A 21,198-nucleotide genomic window follows, 5' to 3' on the forward strand; every position below is an offset into this window, starting at 1 on the left:
TTAACTTGTCCAATGACCTCAGTTAGTCCTCACACATTTGCAACATTAGCAGTGATGCCAATCGTGTACTATGCTACCTGCGCCATAATCTACGTCTTGTTCCGCCCTCAGTAAAACTACTCGCATATTTAACAATCGTTCGACCCAAACTGGAATACGCATGCTCAGTATGGGACTCACACCAATCTAACCTGGCAACAGCACTAGAATCCATACAGAATCGTGCAGCAAGGCTCATTCATTCTGACTACTCTTACCACACTAGCGTTACTAAACTTAAGTCATCTGTGAACCTTCCAACCCTCGAGCAGCACCGCAAAACAGTAAGACTGTTCCCCTTTTACAAATTTTGTCCCTCACTACTTCATCAGACCGACATCACGCCTGCGCATCGCACTTCATCCCGTCATAGCCATTCAAAGGCTGTTTATGCCCCTCCAGCTCGCACCTCCGCTCATCTTTAACTCTTTCTTCGTTCAAACAGCGAAAGACTGGAATCATCTACCTGCTGAAGCGGTGCACCACTCCAGTCATTCATCGTGCAAGGCATTCATTGAAAATATGATCTAAATATGCCAACCCCTCATGTAAAACCCCAAATGGGGTATTTGAGGTACCAATAAATAAATAAATAAATAAATAAATAAAATAGGGGAGATTACTTGTGCCTAATAAATTATATAAACGATAAATTACGAAAAATAATGGAAATGAAAGTGGATGAAAAAACAATGTGAAGGTTGTGAGATCGTTCCCCACCTGCGGCAAGTTCCTTTTTCATCCACTTTCATTTCCATTAATTTATCGTTTCTTTCATTTATTAAGCGCAAGTAATTTCCCCTAAGTTGTCCTGGGCATGAGTGTGTGTTGGCTTCTTAATATATTACTAATAAAAATCGGGCCCCTCGGTTAACCCCCTTTCTTCTCGTTTATATAATATATATATACTTACGCTCAAGGTTCGCAACTTTCTGTCAATGCGTTGCACTTGACGAATCGTTGTTTATTAAAACAAGTTGGCCATAATAGAGACACCAACAGTTACTTTGCACACTCCGAATGTTTCGTGAGTGATAACTATAGCGGTTTAGCCGGAAAGGTCTGTCTTCCTGAGTGACGCACGTCACGTTTTCGCTATGAAACTTCTCGCGTGCTATGTCTGCTATATATGGCTGCAGGGAGATAATTTATTGGCCCCAGTTATTTGCCCCAAATATTCTAAATGTATTCGCGTTTAGGAATAGGCACTATTCGACTGGTTATTTGAATAATTCGAATATTTGCATACCCCCTCATAATTAGTGCTTTCTATTACTAATTGATGTGTGGAAGCTCTATCGAAACTGTGGAAATTTATTTGCTCCGTCAATTTTTGCAATACAATATAAATTTCTCGTCACGTTTTTCTTTTTTTTTTTAGGTCTTGTACAAGTAACAACAGTAATCCCACACTCAGCTGCCCCAACTCAGTTGCAGCGCATTAGCGTCGGCACAAGAACCCATCCACAAGCAGACCCACAGAGATGCTGTAGATAAATGTAATTTGCTCTTAACAAATAACAAAGGCCGGTCCCACGTGGACCACCAAGGCGGCACAGAAAGATGTAACCTATATCGCCCTCTCTTTCGTCGCACCTGCTCTACGAAAAGCGAGAAGCATTCTCGGTATAGTGACATAGCTAGAGGTTACTTCGATGCTGAGAACGCGCCTACACATTCCTTATCTTCGGAAGGAATCCTAGCCAGCAACACCTACCCGTGAGCGATGCTTGGCCCATTAGTAGCACCCCCTGATATACCTTTGTCCTTCGTTACGCGGCTGCCCCTGTATTCAGCGTTGAGGCCGCGTCACGGCAAGGAAAAAGAGTGAGCGGGGGGAAATAGACGAACGGCTCGTAGAGAATGCTAATGGAGAATGCCTGCTCTACTCGCGTTGCCTCTGGTGGCAGGGACGGAAACGACAGTGCTGATGGGATCCCCTTTGTATATATTTCTTGCGTGGCAACTTTTCGGCGCCTTTGTGTGATTAGGGGGTGGGAGTCGCTGAGATGCACCACTTTTTATTGTTCTGAGATGTTAGCCTATGGGTTTGCTTTAGCTTATGTACAGAACTTTTCAGTGTTGAAAAAGACGCCAGATCAGCATTTCAAGACTACTTGCAGTTCAGTTCTGACATGAGCACCAGCACCTATAATTTATTACAACTGCACGTCAACCTAATGCGTCACGTCAGGCACTCTTTTCTATTAAGTTGATTATCCGTTCAAGATATACTGGTCTGTGTACTACGTGGTATGTCCAAAAACTGTACGCTTATTGTTAGTCTCACCAACATACTGTGTGGGTGAATCTTTTCTTGAAATGTGTAGTCAGGCTGCAATTTCTTCAGTACCTATGCGGGATAAGGGGGGGGGGGGGGGGCAGTTCTATGAAAACAAAATGCTGCAATGTGCTTGTAACAATACCGTTCTGCACAAATTTGAAGAAAACGTTTGTTTTGCTGACTTCATTTCAGTCACAAGAGCGTAAGAAACAATGCCCTCTATTTTTTTGATATGGGACGTTGATAATGAATACAACACACATGATTCTCCAGTCCCGATCAGATATGACAATCAAAGCCTACAAACTCGTTTTGCTAGAAAATCTAGACGTTTCGCATCGCCCTATAGCGGGCGTGTGCGATGGAGCAATGAAAAAAAAGTACTAGAATCAAGCATGAACGTCAGTAAGCTAGCCTCGTCAAGCGAACCTCTTATCACGCCGCCCCTCCTTCTTCCCGAGGCATCGACATGTTGGATCTTGGGAATGTGGGCCTTCATGATTGCCGCACCATCCAAGGAATTGTTTGGTTCGTGGTAACATTTAGTGGGGCCTGCCATCCCAGTCACTAGCATGGAGGAATGAGCAGGCGGTTTTATGCAATAGCCGTGCTCGTCACACTTCAGGTATACTGCCTTCATGCATGAAGGAGGGCTGCGGCCCCGTGGCGAACTACGAAAGCATTTCCATGCCCGCGCTCGTGCTTACAGCCATGGTTATCGGAGTCGTCAGCGCTCACGCCTCGAAGCCCCGCGCGGAACACCCGAGCATCGTCTAACATTTCCACGCAGTCCTTAAGGTTTGACCTACCAGCCACAGCGCACCTGGAACTACGGTCCAAACTGTGTCGCTAATTGTTTTAATCCGCGGCATTTCCACTTGGAAGAGGTGAGGGGAAGCCATCGCCGCATACGCAACGAAAGCGAGGTGACTAGAACATAGCGCTTACCTATCACGTGATGAGGGCCAATATTTCCTTTATATCTCTGATGGCTACACTCAGGTCGGTTGGCTAGCCTTTATTCGTTGTATTCATTTACTTACTGAGACAAACAAATGTTTTTTAAGCGGTGGGTGTATGAAGAGAGCTCAAAAAAAGGCAACTAAAAGCCTGCCATTGTCTCGAAAACCACCCTAACCATTACATCGCACAACGCTCCGCAGCATGGGCTGGTACATTATTCAACAATATAGTAATGCAAGAAGCACACATAATTTCATACTTGTAAATGTTTGTAAGGCGAATGTGGGCTATCATTTTTGCATGAATTCTTCCAAAACGGAAAATGAAGGCTATTGGTAGGCATGGCAAAAACAATTCCGTTAAACTTGATATTAAACGGATGACGTTTTTGCTTCACGTTAGAAAAAACTGAACATGTACACTGCCCTGAACACTGCGAAACTGAACATGCAACTAGACGAAGTTCGACTTGGAATTTCCCCGTCCAACTTCACTAAACGGGGGAATTTCCCATTTCTAATTAAAGTCTAATCCGAGCTGGCCAGTCTCATCGAAAACGCACAGCAGCGCGACAGCACTCAAAGGAAATAACTCGCTAATCTTGCTGGCCTCCTTTCCCTGCGGGCTGTCTGTACACATCGGCTTAATTTCATTTAGTTCGTGTTTAGTTTCTGTTCGCGTGGCTACCATATGGAAGCCCATACGTTAACTTTACTAAATGTTTCGTTGTCGGTGCCTCACTTTATTTCGCCCTGCTCTGATCTCTACTTACAATGTTTCCATTTAGCCATATCCTAATATTACACGTGCCCCCATACATGTGTAATATAACACAAATTTCTGGCCGGGTTTTCTTCACAAGTTGATTGATTTCATACTACCATTCTGCCTGTTTACTTTTGGGTTTGTACCGATTATTACCAGCACCCTAATTACGTTGAACGAAAGGAAATGCATTCTTGGTGAACGTTTAATGCTCCCCGCTTATATCGATCCGCCGGAATTAATGTATGCATGCGTCCAGCATTAATATAGCCGAAACTTGTGTAGGAACAAAGAAACTAGAAAGAAAAATAGGGATATTAAAGCAAGCCAAAGAATTGGAATGAAAGCTTTGCAGACACAGGGGCGCATATTCTATCATCGAAGAATCGTCTATAATGCAGCAAAGCTTCAAAAGTCAATAAGGATAAATTCCAATTATTACGCTTGTTATAGAACTTCGAATTCTGCTTAGTAACTGTGTAAACATTACGTGTAGCATTTTTATTTAAATCTTATGCAACAACGGCGCGGACTTGCATTACCGAGGGAAAGCTGGACCTTTTTCGGATGTTTGAAAACTCCTCTAGCCCATTCTTCCTCGGTTTGCAGTGTATACTGTGAACCGGAAGAAAAACTTAGTAGTTTGTTTGTCTTTGTTAATAAAATGCCTACACAAGCATATATTAGGAAGAAAAATAGTTTAGGCAGAACATGTATGCGCAGAATCGTTGTCTATGAACATGTATAACAACAAGTTGTCTGTTAGAATAACGTTGCGAAAATAAGTGAAGTGGTGGAGGAAAACTGGATGGTGTTCGAGTTTCGAACTTAACTCGCACGTGTAGAATTTGTTCGCCTGAAGCGGTACACGGAAGTACTTAGATATCACCTTGAGAGGCCTTTGCCTTGTAGTAAACGCAAATCGATCGATGATTATGATAATAACGATAATGCTGTTACATTCTCTGTAGTTGGTATCAATATATTTTGTGTACTTCACTCGTCTTACTCAGAGGAAGTGCGTCACTGCCAGTCGTAGGCAAGGCAACGCACGGAATTCGTTGTTTCCACCATGAGCTCCGTATTCGTCACTGCTAAACAAATTACATCGGAAGATCTGTCATCTGCTTGCATTGACGTATCTCCGCGCACCTGTTCTTCCGTACGCTTCACTGGTCTGGAAGTGCCGCACTGAACGTGAAATGAACCTAAACATATCTTGTATAAGTACTTACAGGGATTGGCTGACGCTGGTGTGCGCAAAAATGGCGTCTGTAAGCGCTCAGCTGAACTACCGATACAATTTAAAAATAAAGGGAGCTGCGTGTATGAGGATCCCGAGGCACGAAATTCCCATTGCCATAAACGCAACTTGCGATTACGTTCATGCCGTTAAGACAATGCGATCGTGAAATGATGGGCAGCGCGCTGGGAAATCACGAATCCTCCGTTACATTTTTGTGAACTGCAGACAATTTGTCGGCGAGACATACACAGGCGGCAATTCGTCACCTTAACTTCGAAATTGGCTCAACTTTTCGTTCGTGTGATACTAAGACATGTTTAACTTTTGAATTTCATTTCCTAACGAAAACAGGCGTGGAACAATACAGAGCTCTGTGGTATTGCGTTTTGTATCTCTAGCCTTCTCGCAAGGATGTTTCTTAGGATTAGGCCACAATAGCTGCACCCTTCGATAATTTTCGTGACCATCAAACATTTACCATCGACTCTATCTATGGGTGTATTCAACCCAGTATGTGCCACTTTCTTAAATAATAACGTTCTTTTGATTTGAAGCATGCCGTAGAACCTGGTGGTAATGAATCCTAAAGAAAGTATACTTCCCTGACTCTCTGACTGAACAAATTAACGTCATCTTATTCCATCCCAAGAAGGAAAAAAAAATGACACCCGCGGGGAGAAAAGGCTTGAGGAAAACTGCCCTGGACTACAAGTTCGATAAAAATTCACCTTTCATGAAGCTTTCCCCGCTTTGTAGATTCCTGCAAAGTGATTTGTCTCCTAATTTCTTGCGTCATGAAGCGCACAACATGCTCCATCCCTAGCCGTGCTGTAACTTGCGCACTTGTCTGCAGAATGGCTGTATACTCATATTGCAAGTTTGGCGCAGGTAATGAAGTCGTGAGATCTCAGCGACCCAATGTGACCTCGATGTGGGCCTCAGGAAGAATCATCACTCTTTGTACTGCTTTCTTTCTTTGTTTCCTTCTTTCTTCCGTTCTTTCTTTCCGCCCCTTAACGTCCTTCTTCGTATATAGGCTAGAAAACCGATCGTGCTTCTGGTTGGCGTCTGTGCGTTTCCTTTATCTCTCTTATCTCTCTCTTTCTATTTCAAACAAAAGCCTCCTTAGCATGCGCGCTAAACATATTAAATTACTACTTCGGTAGGGAGCGCTGGCCGTTACGGGCACCTACAGCTCCGCCACCTTAGACTTTATATAGAGCGCCAAAAAAAAAAAAAAAAACAGCGCGAGAAGGAAAGGTACTAATTTTTGTTATTCTTGACGACAACACATGAATCTTTGTATTCGAAAAGCCTCCTATCAGGAAGGTACGCCTGCCTGAGCAACAAATTTGTGCAGGTACTGCGTGTTCCGTGTACAGAGCCAATTTCGTCTTCTTTCATTTCATCTTTCTTTTTTTACTGCTGCTGTCGAGCCACCGCCATATATTCCACTTTTCGTGAATCTACAATTTTTTTATGAAATGCCCGCCCTCGTTTGACAAAACACAGAAAAACAATTATTGCAAAGTCTACGGTGCGCTTTCAGCTTAGTTGCATGTTGCGCGTTTTTAGCGCCTCTCCCTCTCTCTCTCTCTTGTTTCTCTTAGCCGAACGTTCAAGGCTCTGAGAAACTAGATTTTCTTATTGCTGGAAGGACGTACTAACGTCACTACATAATTTACACTCAGTCGTGCTATAGAGTAAATAAAAATTATATAATGAAGATATTTCTGTTATAAAAAGAAATTATAACTGGCAATGAAATTGAACTTATGCCGTCGAGCCTAGTAGCCTACTAGGTCACAACCACACGCATAATCATCTCTCGCCAAAGTCGACGACCTGTGCGACGCTGTACCGCTTTCATGATTAACAGAAGCCGAACAGGATTTAACATTTCATCGCTGAAATGCGAACGCCATCTTCGTGTTAACGCAGACAACATGCGCTAGCCACAGGTATATGTACGATTGTAGAAGACGTAATCGCTAATGGCATCACAATCGGCGTTTCCCTCGCATACCCGCCCGTCCAGTAACTCTGCAGGACCCAACAATATGCGTGTTGGAAGCGCGCGTCGCACGGCCGGAGTAAAATATCATGCCATTGGCATCACGCGATAGTCGTCACCGTCGTCTTGCTGTTCTCGTCACGCGCACACGCTCGCGTCAGGCAGACATCTTCTCGTCCTACGCAAACAACGTTGGTCTAACTGGTAACACTCTACGTAATCATGAACGATGCTAGACAGCCAGATAACATCAAAATCATTCGCATAACATAGACTCCCACAGTGCGTGGAAATATTTTTGTTCAGACTATAGTTGGAGAGGAGACAAAGGAGAGGAAAGACAGGGAGGTTAGCCAGTGTAGGTACCGGCTGGCTACCCTGTGCTGGGGAAAGGGGTAAAGGGAATAAAAGGAGAAAGAAGAAGAGGAGGAAAAAAAATAAAAAAAAAAAAATAAAAAAATATAAAAAAAAAATTTAAAAAAAAAAAGGAAAATAGACACAGTAACGCGAAACTACGCGCTACAACGTTCAGAGGCGGTCGCACAATTCACATGTCCTTAAAAACTTCAACAAAGCCCTTAAGGCCTTGAGTGCCGAAGCCCGTCTGGACCAGTGTCCTAGAGCTTTTTCCTCAGTAAAGGGGCGATTGTCCAGTTTTGCGAGAGCGGTCACGAGCACTTTTCTTCGCACTGCGTAACGGGGACAGTCACAAAGGAGGTGTTCAATCGTCTCCTCGCAGCCGCAGGTGTCACAAGTAGGGCTGTCGGCCATTCCAATGCGGAATGAATAGGAGTTTGTGAATGCCACGCCGAGCCACAGGCGGCACAGAAGTGTTGCTTCCGCTCGTGGCAACCCTGGTGGTAGGCGGAGTTGCAGACGTGGATCCAATTTGTGGAGACGTGCGTTCGTGAATTCACTGGTGTTCCACAGATTCTGTGTAAGCTCGCGGGCGAGGGAGCGAAGACTTGTGGCTGCATCTGTTCTTGACAGCGGTATGGGTGTAATCTGGGCACCATCATGAGCCGACCGGGCAGCGTCATCCGCACTGTCATTTCCTGAAATTCCAAAGTGACCCGGTATCCACTGGTAGATGATGTTGTGTCCCTTGTTGATTGCGTGATGGTGGAGTAGTCGGATGTCTGCGACTAGTTGCTCATTTGGTCCATGGTTGAAAGGGGACATCAGACACTGAAGAGCTGCCTTTGAGTCACATAAGATGGACCATGAATGTGATGATTTGTGAACAATAAACTCCAGAGCAGCACGGATAGCTGCGAGTTCTGCAGCCGTCGATGATGTAATGTGAGATGTCTTGAACTTGAGTGTGACGCACTCTGCGGGAATCACCACTGCTCCAGCTGAACTATTAGAGGATACAGAACCGTCTGTGTAAACGTGGATGCGTCCTCTGTGCTGTTCATGTAGCACTGAAAGCACGGTTTGTTTGAGGGCGAAAGTTGACATCTCCGTTTTCCTTTTGATACCGGGAATAACAAGAAGAGCCTGGAGTGGATGGAGGCACCACAGCGGTTGAGTTGGTCGTGCTGCAGGCGTGAAGTTCGACGGTAAAGTTCCATGGTTGGCGGCAATAATCTTGCTAAACGCTGAACGAGGTCGAGCGGCAGGAAGGGAGGCGAGATGATGCGATGGAAGTCGGGCGAAGTGCCTGATATGCATCCTTAAGGTGTCGACTTGAAGATACGTGTTGATGGGGTGGTCATGCGCGATGGCTATTGTTGCTGCCGTGGACGCACATCTGGGAAGACCAAGGCAAATTCGCAGAGCTTGAGCTTGTACAGATTGGAGGGCACGGAGGTTGGTCTTGCCGGTCCCACCCAGTACAGGTAAGCTATAGCGCAGGAGACCAAGGAACAGTGCGTTATAGAGTTGGAGCATCGCACTCACAGACGCACCCCATGACTTTCCCGCAAGAAATCTGAGCACGTGGGTTATCATGACTAATTTCCTTTTTAGGTAGGAGATATGAGTACTCCAGGAAAGGTCTCGATCGATTATCACTCCTAGAAAGTGGTGCGTCTTCTCGTAGGCAATTGGCTGTCCATTAATTCTGATAACGTACGGTTTCATTGCTTTACGCGTGAAAGCGACTATAGAGCACTTCTCGCAGGATAGGTCCAGACCTCGTGCTCGAAGATAACCTGATGTTAGTGTGGCCGCTTTTTGAAGTCTGGCGCGCACCTGAGGACGCGTCGCTCCTGATGACCAAATGCATATATCGTCTGCATAGATCGACACATGGACGGATTCTGGAAGGGTATGAACCAGGTCGATGAGCACCAGGTTAAATAGAGTGGGGCTCAAGACTCCGCCTTGTGGTACGCCTCGGTAGGTGTTGCGTTGTGATGACGCACCGTCCTCTGTTTGCACAAAGAATGACCTGTCCTTCAAGAAGCTGGATATCCACCGAAATACAAGGCCGCCGAGGCCGACATCACCCAAGGCGTCCAGGATGGCTTGATGGGTTACGTTGTCATATGCGCCTTTAACATCCAGGAACATCGCCGCTGAGAGTCTCCTGAGGCTTTTTTCGTGCTGAACAGACGAGACAAGATCTATGACGTTGTCTATAGAAGAGCGTCCGCGTCGAAAGCCTGCCATAGCGTCAGGATATAACTTGTAATGTTCTAGATACCACTCTAGACGCGTCAGCACCATCCTCTCCATCACCTTTCCCAGACAACTGGCCAGAGCAATGGGACGATAAGACGCCACGTCTAGGGGTGATTTACCTGGCTTGAGCAAAGGCACAAGGCGGCTAGACTTCCATGCAGCTGGAACTTCTCCTTCACGCCATGAATTATTGTACACGTCTAGAAGTGCATGCCGGGCTGTGTGACCGAGGTTTCCAAGAGCTGTGTATGTCACCCCGTCAGGCCCAGGCGATGAGGAACGTCTGCACGCTGCCAACGCCGCCTGCAACTCCTCGATGGAAAACAAATTGTCCATACGAGAATCTCGCGAGATTGGAACATCACGGGGATCACGTGTAGCGAACGATGGCGGTAGACCAGCAACCTTGAAACAGAAGTCCTCCGCTACGTCGATCTCTCTGCGACCTTGATAGAGAGCCAGGCATTTGAAGGGGTGGCGTTGTTGCGGTGATGTTCGAAGACCACGCACTGTTCTCCAAATATGTGAGAGGGGTTTATGCGGATCAAGGGTATCACAGAAGGTTTTCCATCTTAGAGATTGCAGGGAGTTGATCCGACGCTGGATCTTCTTCTGTGTGCGTCTCGCCTCCCTTAGGTCGTAGATGGACTTGGTGCGCCTGTACCTTCTTTCCGCGCGACGGCGGATTGCTCGAAGCCACTCCAATTCTGCTTCGAATTCAGAAAATTTAGGAATAGGCCTAAAAGATCTTGTGGCTTCTTGAGCAGCGGCGTTAATTAGCTTCTCGATGTTGCCAGGCAGACAATCCTGGATCTCTTGGCTATTCTTCTCCATGAGCAACGTGTATTTAGGCCAGTCGATGTGATGAAGAACTGTAGTAGAGTGTGACTTGCGTATGCCGTCGATTTTAACATATGTTGGGACGTGGTCACTACCATGCGTTTCGTTGTCCGTGAACCATTTCACACTGGCACTGAGGCATCTTGAAACAAAAGTCAAGTCCAGGCAGCTGCTGTATGTCAATCCCCGCAGAAAGGTGGGACTGCCATCATTTAGGCAGCAGAGCTCATGATCCGACGCGAAGGATAGTACACGTCTTCCTCGACAGTCCATCTTTAAGCTTCCCCATAGCGGATGATGCGCATTGAAGTCGCCGGTAATAACCCATGGTCCAGGTGTCGCTGTTAAAATTGTACTTAGCCTTGCGCTGTCAAATCGACTCGAAGGTGAAATGTAGGCACCTATGAGCGTGAGTGCGACGTTCTTGCATTTTATAGTCAAACACACATACTGATTGTCGTCATCAGGTGCCACTGGGTGTAAAACATACGTGAAATCACATCTGATATAAACGATGACTTTGCTGCGGTCGGTACAGGTGGCAGACATGAAAGCTTCATATCCTGATAGGCGGATGGCGCTCTCAACGTTTGGTTCACAAAGGACGATTATTGGAAATTTGTTCTTAAAAACAAACGGACGAAAGTCCGAAATGCGCGATTTAATGCCTCTGACATTCCATTGGAAGATAGACGCTTCCTTGACTTCTCTAAGGAACGAATGTAGAGGAGCAGCCATGGTGCTTCTCAAGACCGGACAGTACCGGATACAGGGCATCCAGTATTTGAAGTGCGCCTCGAGCCGCCGGAGTGTGTATGGCGGTCAGTAGTGCTCGTAGCGTGTTCATAAGGGCCCTTATCATGGTGACAACTTGTTTGTCGTTGTCTTGGTTGCTGCCAGAAGGTGAAGCATGATTCGGCGAGCGTGCAACATCTTGTCGCTCCGCTGGTGGATCTAGCCGTGGCAATGGCGGCCACTCCTCGCTTGAGGCAATGATATTGGAGACTTTCTGCTGAGGAATCTCATTGCTGCTATTGCTAGTTGTATGCGTAAGTTTCTGGACTGTCAGTGGACGCGGTGCATCCTTAGCAATAGCAGTGGGTTTCCTAGATCTCCCACGACGTGAGCGTCGACGTCGCACCTTAGCGGCAGCCTCCCTGTGCGAGGAACCATCCCTGACCATTTGCCTCAAGACTTTCGCCTCATTTTTCACATGTGGGCAATTCTTCGAAGTTGCATCGTGAGAGCCCTGACAATTGGCGCACTTTTGGTTTTCTGCACGACAGGCGTCGGAGTTGTGCGACCCAGAGCACCGTGAGCACACGGCAGCGTTTGTGCAAACCGCACTAACGTGCCCTATCCTTTGACATTTCCTGCACTGAAGCGGCTTTGGCACAAAAGGCCGTACAACGTGTCGGAAGTGACCGACCTTGACGTGGGACGGTAGGCTGTCTCCTTTGAAAGTTAACTTGACACACTTCGAGTTTCCCAGGCGACGGGCTTGCAATATGGCAATTCCCTCTGTCGCCGGCTTGATGAGTATATGCAGGTCACCATCGCTTATGGAATTATCTACGTCATACACAACGCCGGCCGTAGAGTCGTGATGGTCTTGTTTATAGCAGCGTACGTTGATGCTATCCAGCACCTTAACGTTGCTCAGAATGTCTAGCGCGCTGCGGTTTGTGACATCTATAGCGAGGATGTTCTTACGGGCGTTGATCCTTATATCTTTGATCTGACCCGGAACAAGTGCCTCGAGTGATACAGATGTGGCTTGACGGTTGATCCGGTTTAGATTGTCGCTAGCAGCCACAGGCATATATAAGATGGTGAGGTCTGATGGCTTTCGCGGCGGGATCACAGTTGCCTTACTTGAGGAAGGAGACGTCCTGACGAGTCTTCTCTTTGCTTTGTGCTTCACTACGGGCACGAAGTCGCTGTCATCCGAGGTTTCATCACTGGTTCCTGAGTAGATCACAGTGTCCTCGCTGTAGGTGTCACTCGGGCGACTAGACCGCTTTCTCGGTGCGGTCGCTGTTGACGTACAAGGACCAGGAACCTCTCCAGGCGACTCCACGTCCATCGCCGTAGTTAAGGGAGTGGCGTCTCCCACAAAGTAGCTTCAAATTCTCAGAGACAAAAAGGCAGCGTTCCACACAGGACACTTCGTCGTCGTCTGTGTTTGTTTGTGAGTTTGTGTGAGTTTGTGAGTATAGGCAGGGCAGCACGCAGGAAAACGCGGACACAGAAGAGACACATAAATAAGGTACACGTTAGGTAGCCTTGTTTTATGTATCATTTCTTTGAAAATATTTCTCTCATCTTTCTCTTTTTTTTCTTTCTAACTTTTTTTTTAGTTGTTATGTTTCTACTGTGTTGGGGACTTCGAGGCAGTTGGCAAGCTGCCTTCAAAAAGTTTTTGAACCCTCGCACACCTCACTTACCTCGCCAAAAGACACATAAAAACTGTGACCACGTTACTCAAACCCTGTGGACTCACGGAGGACAAGATTATAGGCTTTGTTCGCACAACGGACGCAACCGCACTAAGAAGTGGCGTCGATTGTTCGCCACCGGACGCTTCTTGCCATGCCGCAACAAAATCACCGAATTTCGTGACCAATGCAGACTTTGCCTCGTTGTTTTTGTGCAGCTCTAGTTGCATGATGGTTCTCTTGCATTCCTTCTTCTTAACATTAGGTCGCGGTGTTTTACATAATTGCCACGGTTGCACGCGACAGGGAATTCAGCAAATATGTCGCTTTTTTTTTCTTCGAGCTCCTTTAATAAAAAGGCCCCCAAAAGTTACTCAAATCAGGTCATTGTACAATAATTCAGGGCCCAGGTGGACATCGTTTGCAAGAAAAACGAAAGCAAACGAAACGAAGCAACTGAATACTTTAATTACGTTCTTAGTTGCAGAGTTCATGGCACACGTTGACATCGGAAAGTTGAAGGGAATATTCAGAAATGGGAGGGGGGGGGGGGTCAGGTTCCCTGCTTCAACATTTCGAAGCGCCCACGTAAACCGCAATCGTTGGCCTCAAGTTATTTGTTGAATTTACCTGATTACGCCCGCAGCACTGCAAAGCGCGGCTCAGAGCGCAACCGCCGTGTGACGAAACAGGGCGACGTAAAAAGACGCTGACGTCGCACTTTCCTTCTCCTCGCGGTCTTATTCCGATTGGAGCCTGTGCGCAACTCCCGATAGTCACTACAGCGGCACGGGCGAGACAGACCGAAGTATCGAGCCATGCAGCCTAGCTTGATTTTACGCCGCCCTGCGACGTCACAGGAGAGTTGGGCCATCAGCCGCCCATCTCAATGCTGGGAACGTAATCAGGTAAATTGAACATATATTTACCGGCCAAATGCTAGGATTAACATGGCTATGTTGAAATTCTGGAACATTGAACTTGAACTTTACCATGATTTCGCACAAGTTTTCGATATAGATGTGCGCCGTAAAGTATGTGACTAGAAACATAATGAAGTTGGGTTAATCACTGAATTGATTGCTGTGTTTCTTTGTTCTTTATTTGGAAAGACCTCACAGGCCTACTAAGAGGCACGTGGTGAGGGGGCCATATGATACGATTTATAACAATATACAATCGGTAAAAAGATATTGATGCATACAAGGACTCAAATACTGGCACAGAACGAAGAAATCTGCATAATGAAGACAGATGTTCAAAGAGAAAAAAAGAAATGAACAGAAAAACATTGCATGAAAACAGCAAGAAGTGTCATAACATAACAGCAAGAAGCATTGCATAAAAGCTGCAAGTTACACTGTGTTCAGACGTTATGCATTCCCTAATGTAAAAGAAGATAAACACATGGTACAACGCGTGACAATGCGTTGAAGACGTAAATGTAAAATATTGATCAGTACCCATGTACTAACTTTAACCCTACGCGCGGCGTGAAGAAAACTGTTTTGCCAAATTACTGCAGAAAGCGTCATGATTTCTGATCGAAGCAATGCTATATGGAAGGCTGTTCCAGACGCGGGTAGATCGAGGCAGTGGAGTAAAGTTAAGTGCTTGCGTCACGCCATATACGCAGGCATAGCTGACGTTACTGCGCGATCTGCGCGATGTGAATACATGGCAGGGATGATCCGTCAGAACGAATTAATTTATGTAATAGTGACAGTAATGCAATATCACGGCGAGTACCCAACGTCTGGAACCATAGTTGGGCTTTTATCTTCGCTATGCTACACTGGATAATTACGGGTAATGAAACGACTTGCCATATTCTGAATTCTTTCAGACGCTTCGTATAGGTATTCCTGATGGGAGACGCGTGCTCAAGCTAGGGTCGCATGAACGGTAAATAGATCAGTTTACGCAAGGCATGTGGAACAGTGCGCAAGTTCCAGCGCAACAACCCTACTGATTTGGGTACAAAGGCAGACACACACGCAATGTGCTCAGACCATGATACGTTAGGCGTAAGGTGCGCAAGTTAGCCGTAAAGTTCATATTGGGCAGTCGGAGATATGATAGTATTGTTATTGTGGTAGAAAAACTGCGAAGTAACAGATTAATGGGTGAAAGGCATCGTTTTGCACTTCGACACTTTTAGTGCTATGAATCACGTATTACACCTCTGGTTCTCTATGTCTTGGTCTCGTTGGAGTGCTATATAAATATCACTGTTAGTTATTGGACGGTAGATTATGCAATAATCTGCGAATGTTCGTATGCAGGATGGTACGATGTTAGGCAGATCATTTACATCGATTAAAAACACCAGAGGCCCAAGGACGCTTCCTTGCGGCACACCAGAAGTAACGTTAGATTTGGGGGATTTGAAGTCATTAACAGAGGTAAATTGCTCTCGATTAGTCAGAAAGCTGCATAGCCTTGACACTGTACAGGAGTCTAGTTTTAGCGCAGAAAACTTCGATATCAGGCGGCAATTTGCAACACGATCAAGCGCTTTGGAAAAGTCAAGGAATAAGTTGTCGGTCTATAAGCAGGGAGCCATAATAAGGTAGATATTGGTTGTAAATTCGAGTAACCATGTCTCGAACGAAAAGGCTTTTCTGAAACCGTGTTGACTGCGGAAAAAGAAACTGTTTATAATCGAGATGATTATAAACATGTGAAGCAGTGATGTGTCTGAGAATTCTGCAGTAAATGCCTGTATTGCTTGCAAGTGCTGTCCTCCTAGGCACATAATATATAGTGAAGTGATTCGCGTAAATTTTGTGCTCTTTCTTTTAAAGTGGTAGAAGGAAAAACAAAGTTAACTGTAAAGAGTAGTCTTTTCCATAAATAGAAATCATTGCTGAAGCATTATCCATGTCGCACTACCACCCAGCCTGGTCGATATTATAAGCTTTCCTTTGGGAAGGCATATGTGTGTCATGGCTTATCCCATAAAGGAAAAAGGTCCAAGCAGGCAACAGCCCAGCATTCAGAACCATGAAGAAATAGGCAGAAACATCAAAGGCATATCGACATGCTTCTTCTTTTACATTTGTTTTGGAATCACGGACTGAAGGATGCCTACCAATTACAGATGCTTGCTGTGCCTCGAATTTTCTCGAAAAAATAAATATTGCTAAAGAGTTTGTACCTTTACCTCCCATTGAAGACGCTGACACGGTATCTCAGCTTCTATAGCTCTAAAAAAGCAGTTAAAATTTTGAACCATGAATGAAAGTTGGTGGTTAACCGAAACCGAGTGAGTCTTCACTTTTTTTTTTTTTATTTATCGAGATATCGTAGAATGTTACACGGCGATGGTGCAAAGCTCATTTTAGGTATATTGTGTCAAAAGCGCACTTTTTTTTTTTTTTTAATATGAAAGCTGGATACTTTTTTATCGGCACCCTTCTCTGTAAGGTGCACCGCAAATAATATAAGCCTGTTTTCACCTCATATTTCAGGCCGCAATGAAGGGAACTGCGAAAGCCATTTTTCATTATGCACTGTTTTTGGAGTGTCCTAGATATATAGAAGTAAATATATGTACTTGATATGACCAGGTTAGCTTGCGTCAAGAGCACTAAAATAACGGGTACAGTCCGGCGCTTTTCACAGGACTACTTAATAAAATACGCCCGCTCTATCTCCTTTGGTTTGTTGATGGCTTTTACAGTAACATGCTGTTTTGACGAAGGTCTTATTTGGAACAGCCTATGACCAAGAGGGCTCTGCGTTCGATGCAAGATAGCCTGACGAGCTTTTCGTAGCTAGCATAAAAATAGGTTGACGCTCCCGCGATACCATGTTGCCCGTAGCCATACTCAGAGCCCAACCAAATTCGTTTCTTACTTTTATCGAAATATCAACCTTATCTATGCTTTTTTCATTTTTTTTAAAGCTTCAGGCTCGATGTAGGAGCATACTTTTCAATGCTAACTTCCACAGTAACGATGCCCTAATGAAAGTGGTAGCCAAAGACTTTCCACCTGGGTAAAGAAGTCCCCTAATGCTATGCCTAAATCACTCCATGGACTGGCTGACTCCTATTGGAACTAGCCCTGTTGAAATTTTCTGTGCGACACTGATTGAATCAGCTCATCTAAACGCATGAAATTTATTTGCCTCTGAAATAATCAACAGTGCAAACTGCAATGTTTTTGAAATTCGCTCTCTTGATTTTTGCCAACAGGCGCAGCCGACCACAATACCACCACAACGTATGCCCAAGTGCGCGCAGATCTTGCGACCACTCTGATGAATAGTAATGCAATCACGAAAATGTGACGGACAAGTCCTCGCGTGATAGGAGTCTTATCATCAAGAACTGTTTTGTCAGATATCTAGTGACGAATGCAATATGCACTGCCTGCTCGAAGGAGACTAAGTCCACGGGCAAAAAATGGGAAAATTGCCTCGAGCCCGATGTTCCCCCACGCTGCTGGCTGAATCCAAAGACAAAAGAATATTGGCGGCTTTGGGTAGCTGCAGAAATTGCAAAGGGAATCGTGCCGCTTAATCGAAATTGATTAAACGTTTGTGTTTCGCGCGCCAGAAGGACGATGTAATTTCGAGACTCCATTAATCAGGAATAGTATGATTAATTATGACCTTCCGGGATTCTTCGTCGTGCTCTTAAATCTAAGTACACGAGCGTTTTCACATTTCGCCCGCTTCAATTGCCGGCCGCCACATCTGGGATCGAACCAGCGACCTCGAGCTTAGCAACGCTACTCAACGCCATTGTCACAGAAAGATATCTTTGAGCATGGATGGCAACGTGACAAAACGGTGGTAATATTTGTGGATCCCCTGTAACTGATTTCTTTTTGCCTACGTGTCGGCATGTTCAGCTGGAAATACAATCTTCTTCCTCGGCGGGATTCCTACATGCTAACAGCAGCGCCGTCAGCCCCCCTACAGCATTATCCATTGCTCACACCAAATTCATGTGACCTCTACCAGTGGAATAGAGCACACGATTGCGAACTCCTTTTAATCATTCCAGCTGAGTCACATTTAACCCTATCATTTAAAATAGGTTGCCATCTGAATAATAAAACAAATACGAGACGACGACAAAAACTTAGTCAATTAGCAGAATATAGAAAGTTCAAGGGCTTATTTCCAAAAATAAGAAGTGAGAAGCCACAATCAAAGCATTCAGAAGCTGCGAATGTTGCTACGCTAACTTTACCATTTGGTTTGCTTGTCATTGCGTAGGGATGCAACAATTATAGCTATATGAGAGAAAAAGCGTATAATCTGCAGCTATTAAGCCGCAGCAGACATGAATATGAGCTGCTGATAACGCAAATTACGTCGTTTTGATTTGATCAGAAACTTTTTCTTGCCGTGTCATAATCATCGTTAAAGTACGGAGAACTTCATCACACACTATGAAGAGCTAAGCGAAATTATTTTCTTAGCAACAGTTCACCTATGTAGTTCAGATATCGAAATGAGTTGTACGGGGCGAATACATCCTGCATTTCAAGAATAATTACATGCTCACGTGTGAGTAAATTCAGCCGGCGGTGCATAAAGTTCTTATGCAGCACTGGGGCACATTAGACTGCAACAGTCCTTATGACAAATGGCTGGACGAATGCCGGTCTCCTTGCAACGGCTAACTGGGACCGCAATCATAATTAGGCTCCGCAACGACCGTTATTAGTAAGAGAGTGTAAGAGATTCTCGGTAGACGACCGTGTCGCTTTTTAACGAGGTTGTACTGAGCAGATAACGCCCGCAGCCATAAATACTCTGCTTCAGCTGTAAATGGCGGTATCTTTCGCAAGGAACTCTAATGCAGCCTCACCCCTTCTTTACGGAAATTAATGGCGCGTCTAACTGTCCAAAGTAGTGGCTCGCTTATAAATTGCTAACCATTAGACCTAAGAAAAAGTTTCTGGTCAGGAGGACCACAAACACGCTTTCCGAGCTCGATACGCTTACAAATTCTGTAATGTTAACGCAAAGCAGGAATTAGGCCTTGTCTTTGATGTGGGTTCTTTCGTTGCGTCTTTGTGGTGTTCTTTCTATTGGAGTGCTTTTAGAGCGTCAGTCTGTGAAAAGCAGAATGAGTTGCGGCAGCCTGGGGAAAAGGTGAATCCGAGCGAACAGCTGGCAGCATTCACAAAGCCTCATTACGGGGTCCAGCGTCGCACGAAGACTGCAGCAAGCGAAGAATTTTATGTTAATGAGAAAGTTCCCATAGAAGGTAGAGTGTCGCTTTATCGGCAGCCTCATAGAGTGGAATCTTCTCTGTACCCTTCTGGACTTAAGCGGTGGTCATTCTTGGCCAGCGCACGCCGCAATTTTTGTACATTTTCTAGCGCTGGCCCCGTCCTATTGGTCTTACAGACGATGTCGCAACAGTTTGAAAAGTACCGCAGAGCATCATTGGCACTGTCAGTTGCTGATTTCCACCTGCTCAATTCAACACACCCGGTGTATGGCATGTACTGCTTAACGGGCTGGTAGTGCTACATCTAGCAAGATACCTTGCTGCATTTTGCCGAGTCAACCTATTTACGCGCCTTTCAAGTTCGGGCGCGAGAAAATGGGTGGTAATGATTCGACCGAAGAACAAACGGTTCGGTTAAGTGATCTTGCATAAATGCTGACAAAATTGAGTGCTAGAAAAAGGAAATATGCGCGTAAAAAGGACAACGAACACAATAGCGCTTGCATTCGTCCCCTTTTCTTGTGTGTGCACGTATCTTAGCGTTCATTTGCCTCAACAGATAATGATTGAAGCCGCGCACTTTCATGCGTTATCACAGGCTAGCAATGCTACAGGGTATTGCACTGCGTTTCCGGTGGGATATTTGTACGTTCCTCTTCATTATAAATTCAAGTACACTTGTTGCAAGAAGTATTAAATCACTGAGAACTAATGTCACGCCTGCACGGTACGCCTGCAACGCATTGTCTGTAGTTTATAATAATATCGTCAAAACGTCGACGTGTTACGTCTTGTCAGTAGTTCAAAATGACAGTCTCTACTGCTTCGCTACGGCCGTATTGTTTATGCGAATGTAAAATAAATGAAGGCTAATGTTAATAGCGGATTGCGCGATAAAAAGGTGCACACAAGACGGTGTGACATTTCCAGTCATTAGAAGCGGCCATTTGATAAACAATTAATTTGACTAGTTACTAGTAGTCCCCTCATGTGCCGATGGGCAGTCACCAAGTATTAGTCACATAAAAATTCGATTGAAATTATGATTCATCCTAACAGAGTTGGTGAAGGTTTAACAATAACTGTGGAGGTTAGCCTGCGGTTACATAACTTTCAGGCCACTGCACCTGTAATTCTGGGGTATGAGGGAAGAAACAAATGTTGTGATGTGAAACACAAAACACACACAGGCACATTTACACAAGCACATACGCGGAGCACGCTCACCCGATAGTTTACAGAGTCCCGTCGAAGCCTTGGCCCCACGCGAAGGAGAAACAAGACGGCTCCCACTGTTCAAGGACATCCAGCTGCTCCAGGCGCTTGCCATGACGCGTGTTTAAGGCGTCTTATGTAATCCATCACAACCATTGCGTTAGGTAGTTTTAAAGCAACTGATGGTGAAGCAGCCCCAATGAACAAAAGGGGCGCATGCAAGCAAATAAATATTCACGCAGAAAATGTAGCCTGCGTAAATACACATGGGATGTCCATAACTTATTTAATCAATTTAGGTAGGCCATTCAATAATTCAACATCAGGGAACCTTGCGCAAGAGCAGCGGTGAACGCTGTGACCTACAAATGGAGGGTGTCTTGCTTCACTTGGCTATAAAGTCCTGTGTCATTTAGACCCAGCAATTATAGCGAACGTTAGTGTGTGTGATCGTGCGCGCGATGAGTGCATGTGCAAAGGCAATATGGCTGAATTGTTGACACTTGCTTCGAGGAGGTGGCCATCCTAGCTCCAAGTTGGGCGATTCTTGGAGCTATCTTTTCG

This window comes from Dermacentor andersoni, chromosome 5 (genome assembly GCF_023375885.2).
Source record: "Dermacentor andersoni chromosome 5, qqDerAnde1_hic_scaffold, whole genome shotgun sequence".
Taxonomy (NCBI): Eukaryota; Metazoa; Arthropoda; class Arachnida; order Ixodida; family Ixodidae; genus Dermacentor; species Dermacentor andersoni.